A 16,386-nucleotide genomic window follows, 5' to 3' on the forward strand; every position below is an offset into this window, starting at 1 on the left:
GGATATACTTCATGGTCAAATGCTGTCCTCTGCAAAGATGGCCTAAAGTTCTAACTGTCCCACATGGAGCAAATGAGCTGTCACCATGGGAGGAAAGAGTACATTTTCTACAATGAAGACAAAGCACGTGCTCCTGGACCACATAGTGTTAGATAGACACTCAGTCCAGCTAAGAATGATTTTGGAACCCAGCATGGAAATTGATAATCACCTCAGCATTAAAAATATGGGTTTTCTTGCCATTGCCACATAGGAAGAGCTGCTCCCAGGCTCTGACCTATGAAGAGGATTTATTGGATCCAGGCATTGCATAGCCAGGAAAGGCAAGCCAGCATTGCAGTGCTGGACACTTACTACTGACTTTCACATTCCCAGCAGCAACCCCATGACTCTGCCTTGAATGTAGCTTATCATGAGAGAGAAATGACCATGAAACACATTCTAAGACAGGGCTTTGGTAATATTAAATACTGGGAAAAATAGTCCTGCTGTTAGGAGGCTAACAGGATATTAAAATGTTCTGGGCTTGAGTTTTGCAACTGAAACGTCACAGGAGGGCCAAGTATAAAATCATAAAATGCAGGACAACTCTGTCTGGCAGTTAATCATTTGGCCTTACCTAAACTCCAAGGAAACATTGGGAGTCCCCAAACACAGCTCACAGATTTTGGAGAATGTAAGATAGTCAGATGGGTGTACCAAAGAGTCAGGGCCTAACAGGGGCTGTCTCTGGAGGCTGTTTCTCTGGTTGTCCAGGAGTTTTTCTTTAACACTCTGCTCTCTTTCTACCTCTGCTGAGGTCAAATAAAGGTCAAATAAACCATTGCACAGTTACTGCCACCCTCTAAACCTCAGGATGAAGACCGTAAGGAAAACTAATGCTGGTACCTAGTATGGACTGATGGATAGAAAAGATATGAATAAAAAAGACAGAGGGTGAGATAATATTCTTGGAGAAAAAACTATAATCTAAATGATTTAAGGTTCCCTAAGTTTTGAGAAGTTCCCTAGGAAGAGAGTGCATACGAGCTAAAAAGGTACAAGACCATAGAAAGGGTCAAACAGAGTGCCTTTCCCTAAGTAATGCTCTTCTGAACTAGAAATTAGGGTCTTTGTGGAATTACCAGTGACTGACCTGCTGCAGGCTATATGTGTCAGAAACCCCTCTGGCATGTGCCTCCAAATTCACTTTTCAAATTAGCTACTGTATCCTACTAGGCCACTGGACTCTCCAATGATGTTCCACCTTCTATATTGCTTTGACTTTCTGTTGTTTTAGCTAGACAAATAGCAAGTACTGAGCTGATAGGCTGTCCTACCCATGTCTTAGAGAAGCACAATGCCATGGAGTATCTGCTGGAAAGAAGCTTGGGGAATAAGAAACTGAGAAAGGTACCCTAAGACTCCTTCCTCATGAGATAAAAGAGTCTCAAGTTGCTTCACAAAAAAAAAAATCCCTTAGTAAAAGTGATCTGGGTTATTATCAGGACTGGCTTTGACCAACTTTGATACCAGATTGTACTGCAAAGCACATAAAGCTGGTGCGCCATCCAGGAACCAACAGCTGTGAGCTAACAGGCTGCTCAATGCCTTAGAAGTTGTTAGAGAAATAGTATTTATCTGTCCATGTGTGTACATGCCCAGAAAACAGACACATACTTCGTTATTTCTATATCTATGTATTTTCACAGATGGATATATAAACACATATACATGTATGTTTCTCTTCCTACATATCCCCCCTCCTCTCTCATTTTCTCTCTGAACAATAGAAAAGATGCCCATGTCTTTTTCAGTGCTGTGCATCTGCGATATTGTGACCCAGATCTACTCAAATATTATTCCATTACTTAGGGAAATGCACTCTGTTTTACCTTTTCTGTGGCCTTATACCTTTTTAATTCATATACACAGTCTCTCTCTAGCAATAAAGAGAACGCGTAATGGTCTTATTTTTTTAGCATTACACACACTTGCATCGTGCCTGTCATCCAACACAACGATGCTAGTTTCACATTCCTTTTCTCGTTGTTTACAAATACACAGTCCTTCCATTCTCCCTTGAATTATCTTTGCCATATTTTTGGGTTTCTTACTAATGAACAGAATACATTTCAACATGAATTCATTATATCTTCTATGAAAGCCTTTCTCCTAACTTAATTTGAAAATTATACTTTGAAAGTAGGCAGCTACTTACATATTCTTCACTGTTCTCCTCAACTTGCGTCAAACACGAGGCCCCTTTACAAATCTTCTACAGATACTTCTCCCCGTGCAGGAAATTTCCATATTGGAAACTCATTGCTGAGTTAAGTCTACCATGTCACAACACCTTAGATGACTGATAAAATTGATAATGTGGGCAATTACTCATCTGAGCTCTGTGGGAATGGACTCACAGAGGAACACATCTTGAAGAAGCAGTGAGGTCAAGAGAAGTTCTGCCAGGGAAAGATAGGGAGGGCGTGGCTAGTTGGCAGAAACAAATGTGGGAGAAGTGGGATGTATGAAGTAAAGAGGGAAGCAACGAAAAAAGTCAATCATCTACTTCCCAGTTTTGACCCAAGATTAAATGGGATGTTCCTGTGATGTAGAGATGAGAGAATGAGTTAATAATCCACATCTAAATACTTAGAGACTGGATTTAATGGAAGATATTGGTCTTATCTTAGAAACATACATAATCTGCTTAAGCTGTATGCCCAGGTGAATTCAGGAAAGATGCCTGCTGTATACTATGGTCACCAATGATATGCAAGGATTAGATACTACCATTCCTTTCCTTGCCTTTGACTTTGACAAAGTCACATGGAGTCTGCTTCAAAGAAGCCATCACCTCTTGGAAATTCGTAAGCTCTCTCACCATCGTATGGCTGAGAGTGTTAGAACGAAGCATGCACAGTTAGCCTAGTTCCCTCTTTACTATAGCCAAGAGGCCCCATCTCCCCTCACATTAGCTACAGGGCAGCTAACTGAGCAAGCAAATTGCAGGTCTGAAGTCAGGGGTGCGTCCCTCTCACATCCCGGGTTTGGGTCACACAGTAGAGTCAGCATTTTTCAGATAGTTCATCAGCAATAGTAAAAGGGCCTTTCCAGTGAGGTCACTGAGTCACCAATGCAATCATGTGTGTGAGTGTCCCCAGTCAGGCTGAGCTAATTTAACATGAAGTCATCAAAGATAAGAAAAATCCACTGGAGCAATAAAGTCATGCACATCAGGGACTCTGCCCTGGAGGAAGGGGAAGTTTTGGGGAAGGGAAGGGGTGGACCAAAATGATAAGAAAAGTAAACCAGAGGGAAAAAAAATAAAGATTTAAGGAGAAGTTAAGATAAATAATAGAACAACGCTTTTTTTTCTAGCATAAAAGAAATAAAAAGTCAAATAAGGACTCAGCAAGACTTTGCCAAGAAAAGAAAAAAGTTACCAGCCAAAGGAGAGCAACTTTACAGAAAAGCAAATGGATGAATTCATCTTTTTCATGTTCACCAGGGAGGAAGGCATGCTTAACCAAAGCAAAGTGTTTTCCTGAAGAATGAAAATGAAGTCGCTGGGCACAGATATCTCCATCATGAAGGGAATCTGAAAGTCAGCTTGGAAATATTAAAGTCGGGGCTTTCCAGGGCTAGAGAGGTGGCTCAGCTGTTAAAAGCATCTGATGGTCTTCCAGAGCACTTGAGTTTAGTTTCCAAAACCCATGTCACATGACTCACAAATGTCTGTAAGTCCAGATCCAGGGAATCTGACATTTCCCCTGAGTTACCTAAACTCATATGCAAAAGTCTACATATATACAAACCTATACATAGTTAAAAATAAAAAGAATCCACTGGAAAAGTAAAGGTATCTCTGGTGCTCCCAAGAGCCACAGTGAGAAATGCAGCACTTTGCCAAAGCCTTAGTTACAGAAGACCATGGACCAGGCATTGTACCAGAGGACAAATCTTTTCAATATAAATACAAGATCCCATTGATAAATCAGAACGCCAAGACAAGATATAAACTCTCTCTGTTATCACAAGGTTCCAATGCTTTTCTTTTTCATTTGCTAATTCTAAAACTAGAGTTGAGCTGAAAACTTGTTTTAAAACCGATCAGAAACATTGGAAAAGAAGCTAGCATCAAAGGCCTGCATGTTCAACTCTAATAGTTAGATAGCCATCAACCAGTCATTTTCTGTTTATTCTGGCCCCATGTTCACATTCACTGGTAAGTGTTGAAAGAACTCATTCAATATTGGGAGTATATTAAGCTCCAATAACCTAGAAATTTAATTTCCAAATGTTCTTTTAAAGTGAAAAAAAGAGGAAGGCACAGGAGAGAGGGCTCATGGTTATGAGCACTTGGTGTTCTTATAGGGGTCCAAGGTTCGGTTCCTAGTTCCTACAAGGTGGTTTGCAACCATCAGTAACTCCAGTTCCCCCCAAATCCTACACCTCTTCTGCAGCACCAAGCACACACACAGTGCACATGTGCACGTACAGGCAGGACACTCAAATGCATAAAAATTAAAAAGTCTGAATGCCTAAAATAACAAAAAAAAATCTAGAAGAATGTAGATGCAGATATTGGACATCACTGGACTGAGTCTCAGGGTCAGGGGAAGGACTGAAGTAAAGATTAATATTCTAGTTTCTGAGTAAATATGGAGAAAGTTCCTGGTGTCTTTTTTATCTTGGGGATGTAATATTCCAGGCTCTGCAATAGTACTATAAAAGGCTACCTGAGTACCCTTAACAATAAAATCTTGTGGAACGAATGTCTTGGGAGTTCCTGTGTTCCTTGCTTTGCCCTTCCTCTTTCCCATCCTAACTCCCTAAAAAAAAATGGGTAATTTCTCTTAAATATTTGTTTAACAGGATACTTGTATTCAAATCTTCTTACATCCTCTGTTAGTATGAAACTCAAATTCAGTACTGGATTAAACTAAATTAAAACGTGAATAATTATTATATGGGGCTGGACACTAAATAAGTGCTTTAAACTTATTCCTTACCTATACACACAAATGTATGTATCTCTTTCCAGGGTTAGGAACTGAATTGTGTCCTCTCTGATATTTGCATGCTGAAGTTCTAAATTCACTTCGCGAAATGCAACTATATTTGGAGATACTTTTTTAAAGAGAGATAAAACACTAAAATACATGCACTGGAGCAGCTCTGACCCCCATGAGAGGAGCTGGAATTCTCCTACAAAGTTGGGTGCACACAGTCCATAGTAAGATGCAAAGAATATGTACGTATACACAGAGGGACAACAAGGTCCTATTGGCAAGGGATCAAGGGGAAAAAGCAAAGCTGCTGATGTCTTGGTCTTGCAATTCTAACCTCCAGGTGAATAGTAAAATACTTTTCTAAAAAGAAACAAAACCAGCCTGTGCTATCTTGTTATAGTTGTCAGAGGAACTGTACCATGCATATACAACCTACTTGTAGGAAACACATTTTTATCTAGTTTACACTTGAGATGTAACATTTCAGAGTGGAATATGAGCATATGCAGAGCATATGCAGAGCAAACATCAATTGACAGAGAAGAATCAGGTCTAAAAATTAAATAGAGGTCTCAAACTAAGGTTTTCTCATTCATTTACTTTTTTTGTTAAATGGTATCAAAAGATGACAATATGATTATTCACCAATTCCACTGCCAACAAGGAAGAAATGTTGCTTCCCAGCATTGAAGAAAGTGCCAGGAAATGGACAACTCCCCATCTTTCTGGTAAAAGGAGGCTGACTCTACCTTTCTATGGAACAATTTATTGACATATATCGAGAGTTTAAAACTTTAAAATTCAGTAAATCTTTTGACTTGAGGGTTTTTTCAAACATCTTACAAAAAGAATGGGGGGTGTGGGTTAAGGTACACAGCAACAGAAGTTAGTATAGACTAAAATTATATTTATTGTAATATATTCTGTATGTTATATATGGTAGTAACTAGTAGAAGTCAAATATTAAGTTAAGGTGAACTAGAAATGTTGTATTTTGTCTATACCTAAGTTACTATGCAGTTATTTTAAATTATGTTACAAGAGAATATTTAGTCCCATGGGATGATCATGATCCATTATACAGTGTGATTTCACTCTCATTGTGTTTTTAAAAACACATCTATATCTGGCATAGATTTGCTCTTTCCATGCAGGTGCGAGAACTGTCACATTCCTCCCTTTTTCTAATTTGGATAAATGCTGGCTTAGAACCCTGTCCTCCGTGCCTGGAAGGAAGCGCTGTGTAAGGAACAGTTGGAGCTCCCCCCACACACACACACACAAACACACACACATACGTACACATCTTTATTTAGATCATCCTAGTACCTGGATCTTCTATGGCATTGAAAAGAGAGTTGCCTGCCTTTTGGGCCCTAGTCATTGCTTCTACTGCCATGGGCATCTCACAATAAAGCTTGATATAATGAGGTTGCATCTCCGGAATGTGAGGTAAGGAGATCCTTCATGGCAATGACCTCATCATAGGCATGGCTTTTGCTTTTATCCTCATGATAGTCTGGGCTGGAGTTTCCATCTCAGGGATTTTTCTACTACTGCTCAGTAAGAGGACCAAGCACATATCTCTGACCTCAGCCTACCTGCCATTGTTATTCTGAACCTCTCAGACACTCTTGCTCTCTTGTAAGAATATGCTACCCTTTATATTTATGCTTCAGGTTATTCCTCTGTCCAATACAGGATAATTATGCCTCAATTCTATGAGAAGCCAATCTTCCAAATAAAGATGTTTGTTGACTGTTTATTTCCATGACCTCATAAGCCCAAATCAACTGCTAGGTGTCATTCATCAGATGTAATTGATATATGTATCTACATCCCCTTAGGGGGATGCACCCAACATAAGGATAAGATTGAGCCAAGAACTCTAACACAAATGGCTTATTTGGTCTTTGGTTTGTTTCTCTTTGACAACAATATGCATGTGTGTGTTGAAACAGAAAGAGAGAAACGAGAGGAAGAAGTTCAGAAGCTCAATAGAAGATGATAGATAGATAGATAGATAGATAGATAGATAGATAGATAGATAGATAGATGATAGATAGATAGATAGATAGATGATAGATAGATAGATGATAGATAGATAGATAGATGATAGATAGATAAGTAGATAGATAGATATAGATGATAGGTAGATAGATAGATAGATAGATAGATAGATAGATAGATAGATAGATAGATAGGCAGCACATAAATAAGTATATGTTTAAAATAATAAGAAGTGAAAGGGTCTGTGAGATGCCTCAGCAGATAAAGGCACCTGTTCCCAAGTCTGATGACTTGAGTTCAATCTTCAGAACTCACATGGAAGAAATAAACTGACTCACTCAAGTTGTTCCCTGACTCATGCATGTCCACCACATTTTCCTTTACAAAAATCTTTGTAATGGAGATTTTGTAACCCATGGTTCCACTGTAGATATGTCTTGGATTTGTGACCAGAAATTCCCTGGGGAGAGTAGGGAAGCCAAGTGAACAAGAACAGAGATCAACAGTGTGCTCAGCGTTGTCCTCACTGGGCCCATCTGATGCTGACATTACTTAAACACAAGGTTTGTCCCACATACATGTATTTAAGAGGTGCTTGCTTTTTTTTTCTCCATTGCTCTTTATAACCCTGAAATGGCAAATGGTATTTTTCATAGAAAAGGGCAATCCTGCTGCAACATGTCCAAGAAATGAGCTAATAATATGCTAACTATTGGTTCCATGTATATGTCCTCCTTCCTGCTGGCTTCTGCATGTCCTTGGTTTGAGAGCAGCAGCCTCCACAAAGTAAAATGTCTGTGCCTGGAAGACAAAAGACCCTGTTAACTCTGTCCAGTAGTCCAACCATATTCAGATGATACAAAGACAGTCTTCTGGATTAAAGCCACCGTCATAATAGCAAAATGTTCCTCCCTTCCTCCCCAAACTCATACCGTTCCAAATCTGAAGTCATTGCTGTGCTGTTGCTCAGGGCAAGGTCTTTAATTGGTTCAATATACTTTGAGTACTCTGAATGACAAGCATTGTATTTATTTTTTTGTAATAAAAAGGTCTAGAGTCAAAATAAATATATAATGAGTTAGGTTTTCTTTTACACTTACTATTTTTCTACCTTGAGTGTGAGTCCTGGCATGTCAGGAACTTAGACTAATACTTCTCTGGCATTTAAAATCCACTGTTGAAATTAAGTAATCAATTGGTGAATCAATAAAGTAACCACTTTACAACAAAGACATACTGTCTGGCTGTGGTGACAAGCCCTAAATGTGTGCAGTGGAAATATCTCGGCTTTTACAGTTAGACATTTGAGTTTGGTATCCCCATACATAAAGGAAAATATTTATCTGACAGAATCATAAAGACTAAGTTCATAATCATAAAATGCTTGGCATATTTAATAGATATAAGATAGCTGGATCTTTGTAATGGGTCAAAAAGGTCACTCATCCCTTCTATTTGCTGGTTTTAAATCTTAGTTCATGGTTACTACCATTTGGAGGCATTTGGTATATTGGAGGACTGATCCTGAGGGTAGTCCCCCTACCTCCCTCTACCCGTCTGTCTTAATCTTTCTTTGTCTCTCTGTCTCTGTATCCATCTGTCTTTCTCTGCCCCTCCCTCTGTTTTCTTCTCCCTCCCCTGCACATACTCTGAAATGTGATGCTTTGTTTCTAGCCAAACTTCTCCATCATTTGTGACCCTTTAACACTCTCACCGAAGCCCAACCCAATGCGAATTCCTAACTGCTATTGGATGGTGAACCTTTCAACCCATGAACTATTTTGAGAAACCCTTAAGTCACAAGAAAATTGTTTCAGTATCTCAGTCCAGTGACTCAAATCTGACTAAAAGTCCTATCTTTAAATTACAATGACATTGCCAGATTCTCTGTGGTGGTATAAAGATTAAGTTCCTGTGGCAAGTAGCTGAAGAGAACTTGGCAAATCTCTTCTGTTTACCCCAATTTCATTATAAGGCTAATGGCTGGAGTTGGAAGAAAAAAGTAAATTAGCCACAGCCACCAACCTCACTGCAAGTCTGTCTGAGTTGTGACCACTAGAAAATGAGATTGTAATAGAGGCAGAAATTACCTATGCCCTAAAGTTTAATATATATTTAAGTTTATTTATATTTAAAGTTCAATAACTTATTTATGACTGTTAATTAAACGTAATGTGTTTAAAGTTTAATATATTTTAAATATAAAGTTCTCTTATCCTCAAGTCTAGGGTTACTTGTGTGCAACCCTTTACAGCCCTTCTTGTAACATGTGACTAGCCTTGCCCGTGTGACTGAGTTATCAGCAAGAAGACTAAGTAACAGTGATCAGTATTATCTAGATCTTGCCTTCATGGAGGAGAGACGCATATATTATCTTTCCTATTCCTTGTGTATGAGACTGGGTCTTAGCAGAGAGCCTTTTTGGTCAATGTGGGCAAGAAAGCAGGTCATAAACAACTGTCACAGTCTGTTCTTACTGGTATAAATGCTTTATACTGGGAAATATCTAAACATTAGACCTTTATTGCTCAGTTAAAACTAGCCTACCAACAAGACCTTATGTCTGGTAAAGGTACTTTCTTTATTTCATAGATAGTGACTTCTTCCTGCCACTTCACATGTTTGATTAAATAAGAATGCTTACTGTAACCTGTTTTCTAAGATAGAAATCTAATTTCACGTTCATGACGTAATCATTTCAGACTTAGTACCGTTTCATTCCATATACATTGTAATGGAGACAGAAACTACCTGTGCACTAAAGCTTGATATATTTTAAAGTTTATTCATATTTAAATATGATATATTTAAAGTTTAATAACTTATTATCATTTATTAAACATAACATATTTAATGAATTGGAAGGCCAACCAGCACTGACACCGAAATAGTAGCATAGAAGAGCCATGCTCATCCCAACATGGTTATATTTAATCATCCAAGACAGAAAATACTTCTTTTGTCTAAAGTGTGTGTCTTCACAATTGCAGAAAAAACAAATCTGATGCAGTGTAGAAACATCTGGAGATCTCTGGCTATCCAGACTCTAACCATTTTGCCTTTCTTCCTTTCAGCCCCCCGAAATGTCTGCAGCCACTGGGAGGAAACTGACGCACTTGGTACATGTTGGTTATTCACATTCACGTTGGTCTGCTACTCCATAGATTTTTAAGACCCCACCTGCTTCATGGATAACTAATCAGAATCCAGCTCACCCCTCATAGTGAAAGCTCCATTCAAGGGCAGTATTGTCTATGAATCCTCCCCTGCTGAATGGCTGTTCTCTGGGATTTTTCGCTTTGTCTGGGCTCTAAAACAGCTGACCACACCATCTGCCATGTAGTTCAAACTCCACTCTCTTTTCTAATCCATGGGTTTTCATTAAAGCAACTGCATCCTCCTACCCTACGCCCTCCCTCCAACCGCAAATGTACCACTAACAAGAAACAGTATATTTATATATTCCTATCAAATTCTAGAGGTAATTTCTAAGCATGAAACATCATCTTCTCTCCTCTGAAAATGTTTCTAGTCTTTAATTATTTGTTTGTAAGTTTTCCTACAATAGGATGCTCTTGAAACTAAACGAGGATATAATAAATAATCTGTGCATTCATAGCATCTGACTCGTGAATGGAATTCAGAAAATGTTTACTGATAGATAAATGAATCATAGTAGCAGCCTAGCATCCATGATAATATTTGTACTTCGTGGCTAAAGGCCTAATGCCTTACTGTGGGCTGCCAAGGAGGAGAGCTGCTTCCTTTTGTCCTTTCATTGTAAATGGCATAAACTTGACAAACTGACTTGAACAGTAAGAGATTTCATCAACTTGTAACAGGAAATTCTAGTGAGTCCTTTAGATATGGCTTATCAAGACATTTGAAAGAAGTCATGAGAGCTGTGTGGATCACTTTCCACGTCTTAGATGTGAGTCTTCATGGTAGCTTCATGGATGAGCAAATATTGCAGCCAAACAAAGAACATGTTCTAAGGTATCTATATTGAAAGGGGACAGGAAGTCGTTTGAGTGGTTAAGCCTGAGGTAAATGCTCTACATCAGCCATTGTAGCCAAGAGGTGACTGGAAGTACCTAGGTCACATTTCTACTTCTGAAGGAATAGGACAGAACGAGATGAGCGATCTCCACACAAACCCCAGGAAGAATGGTGATATTCCAGGAGATATATTATATATTATATCTTTACAATATATTATACATTTAAACTGCAAAATATATCCATCACCATTCTATAGCTCATAATTGCTTGTAAGTTCATTCTACCCAAAGTTTTTTTTAAGCTATTCTGATTTTCCTTTACCCACATGCTTGCCTCTTGTTACCTTTAAGTTACCTTAAAGACTTATTCACTGTTTACCCAGGAATGAATTTTTCCCTGAAATGGCCCAAATCTACCAAACAGAGTTAAAGGGCATCTGGAGATTTGCAAAACTGCTTTACCCCCAGTTTCAGGCTTAAAAGGCTGAATACCTCAAGCAAGTCCCCAGAGGAGTCACACCAAAGTTTTAAAGCATACCTTAGTGACATGGGAAAAATCCAATTGACCTTATTGACTGGCTTCCGTCAACTTGGCAAGAAAGCACTTGGTAATTAATCAAGTAATTTATCTTTTAATTGAGATCATTGTTATTCTGCAACTTCTGAAGACACTGGACTAATTCTGTCATTGAAAAAAAAAAATAGGCCCTTTAAACAACTTACAAGCCATAAGGTCTCTGAGTTCCTGGTTTGCCTAATTTTCCAGTACTTGTTGAACAAGTACTCTCTAGTGGAACAGAGGTTGCCCTAGGTTGTGTAGTTAGAGGTTCAAAATATTAATTATAGATAGAAGGCTGGAACCACACTATTCCATGCGCTTGACCCCTTCTACAAAGCAATACTCAAAACTCTTTGAAATCTTAACCCAGATTTTACTCAAGATTTCCTGAATCACTCTCTCCTGTCTGAGCCTTCTCTACAGCCATCCTCTACTGTTCTCACTGGTGCTCTCTTGGTATTTTTCACACTTTAGGCATCGAACTATTATGGCCGCTGAGCTGTTCAATTTGCAATCATTTTTTTCAAGTGTTATTCTGCATCACCTCAGCACTAAATGAGAGATAAATAGCACCATTCACTTTGTGTGATGATGGAGGGGAGAGTCAGATATTATGTAAGCATTTAAGGTCACGTGGCTAGTAAGTGACACAGCATGTCTCAAACCCTCTTGCTCAAGGGATGGCTCAGTCTGCAAATTGCCAGACTTGTGAGCATCAGCACCTACATTGAATCTCCAGCCCTCTTGGAAAAGTTGGGCATGATAGATGGTGGCTGTAGAAGTGTCAGACCTGTGCCTGGAGACATGGCTCAGCAGTTAAGAGCACTGACTGCTCTTCCAGAGGTCCTGAGTTCAATTCCCAGAAACCACATGGTGGCTCACAACCATCTGTATGGGATCTGATGCCCTCTTCTGGTGTGTCTGAAGACAGCTCAGTATATTCATATGCATAAAATAAACAAACAAATCTTTTAAAAACAGTGTCAGATTTGAAGGCCACTGGCCAGCCAGTGTAAACCCTGGGTTCTGTAATGAAACCAGTCTCAGATGTCAAGGTGAAGGAGAGAGGAAGGTACTCTCTGTTACTTCTGACCTCTACACAAGCATGCAAGCATCTGTTCATTCATTCGCATGCACAAAAATTCAGACACACACCTCTTTTTCCCCCCATGACACATGATTATAACCTATTTGGTGATCTTGACTCGCTAGTACATCTTCCACCTTGAGGGTTTGGACCAGGCTACTTGTTTCTGGGTTCTGTCTTCAGAAAGTCTAGACTAACTTATGGTATTGTTATTTGTGTTAGTCAGCTTTGTATGGCTGTCACAATATACATCAAAGAAACATACTGAAATAGAAAAGATTGATTTGGTTCAGTTTCATATGTTTGGGCCCATGCTCACATATCCCATCAGTAAGAAAATAGGCATATATATCCTATGCTCCTAGTAAACCTGATGTGCTTGGGAATTCTGCCTCGCCTAGGCATTTTTGAGTAAATTTTAGAACAAGAGACTGTACTCTTACTGACCCTAGAAAAAAGTACCAATGAGAAAAATCTTCCCCATATATTGTTTAGAGACCATCTTTTATAACTTACAAGCAAAACATACAAAGAACCAAAAATATATGGTGATAATCTTTGGATATGAAAAGCTTAGTGTCTAACTCCAGTTCACGTGTAGTCTTCCTACAACCTGTGCAATGGAGCATTGGAAATACTCCTCCCCCTCCAGCCTCGTTTACAACCTCAAGGTTTCTGTGCACTGTGTTGGAATTCTCAGGCCAAGGATCCTAAGGCTGGGGCTGTGGTGGTGATGACACTCTTCTTGTTCAGAACCTTCAGAGGAGAAAATATTAATATGTCTGTGGCCAGGTTTTTCTGAGAGATACCAAGTGTGCAATTTGTAAGCAAATGACAATCGAATGACTATTGATTGCTCTGAAGCTAATTATGAGCTCTCCATTCCCAGAAGCCTTCAAATTTCTCCTGTTTCCCATCCCAGCAGATCTCATTTGTTTGCCTTCAACCCATCTCTAGAGAGAAACATCTTCTCTCACCAGCTTTCCCTGTGTCCTCCAGATTGCCAGTTTCTTAATAGCTGTCAGCAGATATCAAAGGGGCTTTAGCTTATTGCATAATCAGACCCTCCTCTGAGACCCCCCCCCCATCATTACCTCGAGGCTTTGGAACTTTTCTGCAAGCTGCTGACAGATCTTTAAAGATCCCAGCTATATCTGAGCCCTAACAACCCCTTTCAGCTGGTCTCCTTCTCAGAACAGCTGCAGAAGTTCCAGCAAGGAAGGGTGGAGATCCACTTCAGTGTGATAACAAATCAGTAGGGAGTGGTCAGTTTCCCAAGAAAAGTGGTGAGGTGGCAGAAGTGGCCCAGCAACACCCTCAGCCCTCACCCTCCATAAGGAGGGAAATTTATGCCACCTCTGTGTGAAAACTCCTCTTCACCAAAAGAAAGAAATCAAGAGTCAGAGCCCCACCCTTGCTGCCAGAAGGGCTGGAAACGTTTCTTGCTGTCTCCAAGGATCACAAAATGATCTGCCAGTAGCCTCAAAAAGATTATCCTACATGCATAATGTGAAATACGTGCTCATTTGCACTAAGTTAACCTTGTGGAAGAAACACTGGTATCTGACATCTTGGCACACTCAGGGTATTGAGAAAAGTACCCAGGGCGTGTTTTCCTGTGTATGTTCATAGCAAGAGATGCATGGAGGAGCCAATGCCCCCCCCCCAATTGAAAAATGTGTTTAATGTTTTATAATTTAAAAGCAGCAGATCTGGAGTTGGATCTGGAGTCTTGTTAAAAACTAGAGTCTAGTACTGTAGCCAGCACATTTCCTTATGTATTTTCATAGTAACCCAAGCCACCTCACCAGCAGACGCAGATTAACTGGGTTCCTTTTTGATGAAGCCCCATTCCTATCACTTTAAAATAATATTTTTATCAATTGTTTGAGAATTCCATAAACATTTTTATTGTATTCACCATCCACACTTAAATTTGCCCTGCCTGCCTACACATCCAAGTTTGGGTTCGCTTTTTTTTTTAATCATTAAGTCCAGTTTGTGCCGCCAGTTACTGTTGGCTGTAAGGCTACCCCTGGTGTGCAGCCTTCTTACCAGGGTTCATATTCTTAAAGCAACCCAGCTCTTCCTGTCCTTGATACCAAGTACTGTCAAGGCCTCGTAGTAAAGATGCCATGAGACACTGAGAGTTCAGTGTGAGGGGTAGAGAGGTAACATCTCCAAAACCCAAAGCCTCCTATGTTACTGTGTATTTAGCTTAAAGACTCACTGTAGTCAAGTAGGATCCAGAGCTAAAGAACATGAAGGAACTGTTTCTCCATCGTGATAAAAATGTATCTACTGGAGACTTTTGGAATAGAGGACAAATGGATAGATCAAAATTTCAAAGTATAAAAATAGCTATCAAATGCTAAAAGGAACAAGCAATAATGTTTCACTGAATTTGTAATGTATAATGTAGTTAATTATAAAATAATTATGTTGAATCATTTAAACAAGGGTCAAGAATGGAGTCATAAAGATCAAAAATAATTTAGATATGATTTTTACCAGAAAACATGAAACTGGTATCAGGAATTACATTCAATGTAAATAACTGTTGAAAATTGAGGTAAAAGGTCATTATGATCAGACTGGATTAAACAGAAATTAACTGTCTCTTTAGATAAGAGATCAAAGTTTGAGAAAATGTGAAAACAACAGAATGTTTAAGGAGGGTCAACATAAACCCACTCAAGAGAAGGCAGATGTTGCAACATTATCAGATTAAAATTTTAATATAACATGCAAAATAATGGATTCCATGATAATATTTTCATGTACATTTTCTTCTTTTTCATCCCTACCACTGCCTACCCTACTCCTTCCCCAATCCTCTTGCTCATGTCCTTCCTGTCCCCAAACAGCCCCTTCCACATCCATAGCAATAAAATTTTAAACCAGTAATGATAATCCTCAATAAAGGCAAAAAAATAGTCCAAACATTAACAAAGTTGACAAACACAAAACTGATTGTAGGAAAGGGAGAAAATTACAAAATCAAGGAAAAGTCGGCTATGATTATGGTTATTAGGAGTTCAAAGGAAGATAATGCAATATGTATATTCTATAACATGCTCTTAGCAAGAATTTATAATGAGTGCCTATAGAAAAAGAAGTAGCCAATGTTTATAGAAAAAAATTCTTAAAAGATAATTCATCTAAGAAAGATAAAAATGTCAATAAGGAAATGTATATATTGGACAAAAATATAAAATTCAAACTATAATCATATACTAGCAAGTCTACAGAGGGAAACCGAAGATTTAAAAAAAATTATCAAAACCATGTTTAGATAAGGACAGAAAACAACTCAAATGCTCCAGTACAGTTGGATGGAATAATGGTTGTTAGTGTTTGGAAAGCTGTTTGTCAGTGACTCTTTAAGCAAGTATGCATGTTTCTGTGACCTGCCATTTCCAATCCTGTGGATGCTGCCCTCCAAAGGCACACTTACACCGTTAAATATGTGTACCACAATTCCCTTATTGCTAAATGTATGAATACTAATGCCTGTTGCAGAAGCCTAAAACTAGCAATAGCCAGGAATCTAAGATTATGAAAGATGCATTCATATCCACAACCAATAATAAGAATCTTAGAGATAAGGCTAGGCCAAGAAAGACAGAGCAGATTCATGCTATTTAAGTCTATTCTTATGAAATTGAAATCTATAAAGTTAATCTATAGTGTTGTATATGCCATGTGTTGAAACAAAGAGGCATGAAGTGC

Source organism: Micromys minutus (genome assembly GCF_963924665.1).
Source record: "Micromys minutus genome assembly, chromosome: 33".
NCBI lineage: Eukaryota > Metazoa > Chordata > Mammalia > Rodentia > Muridae > Micromys > Micromys minutus.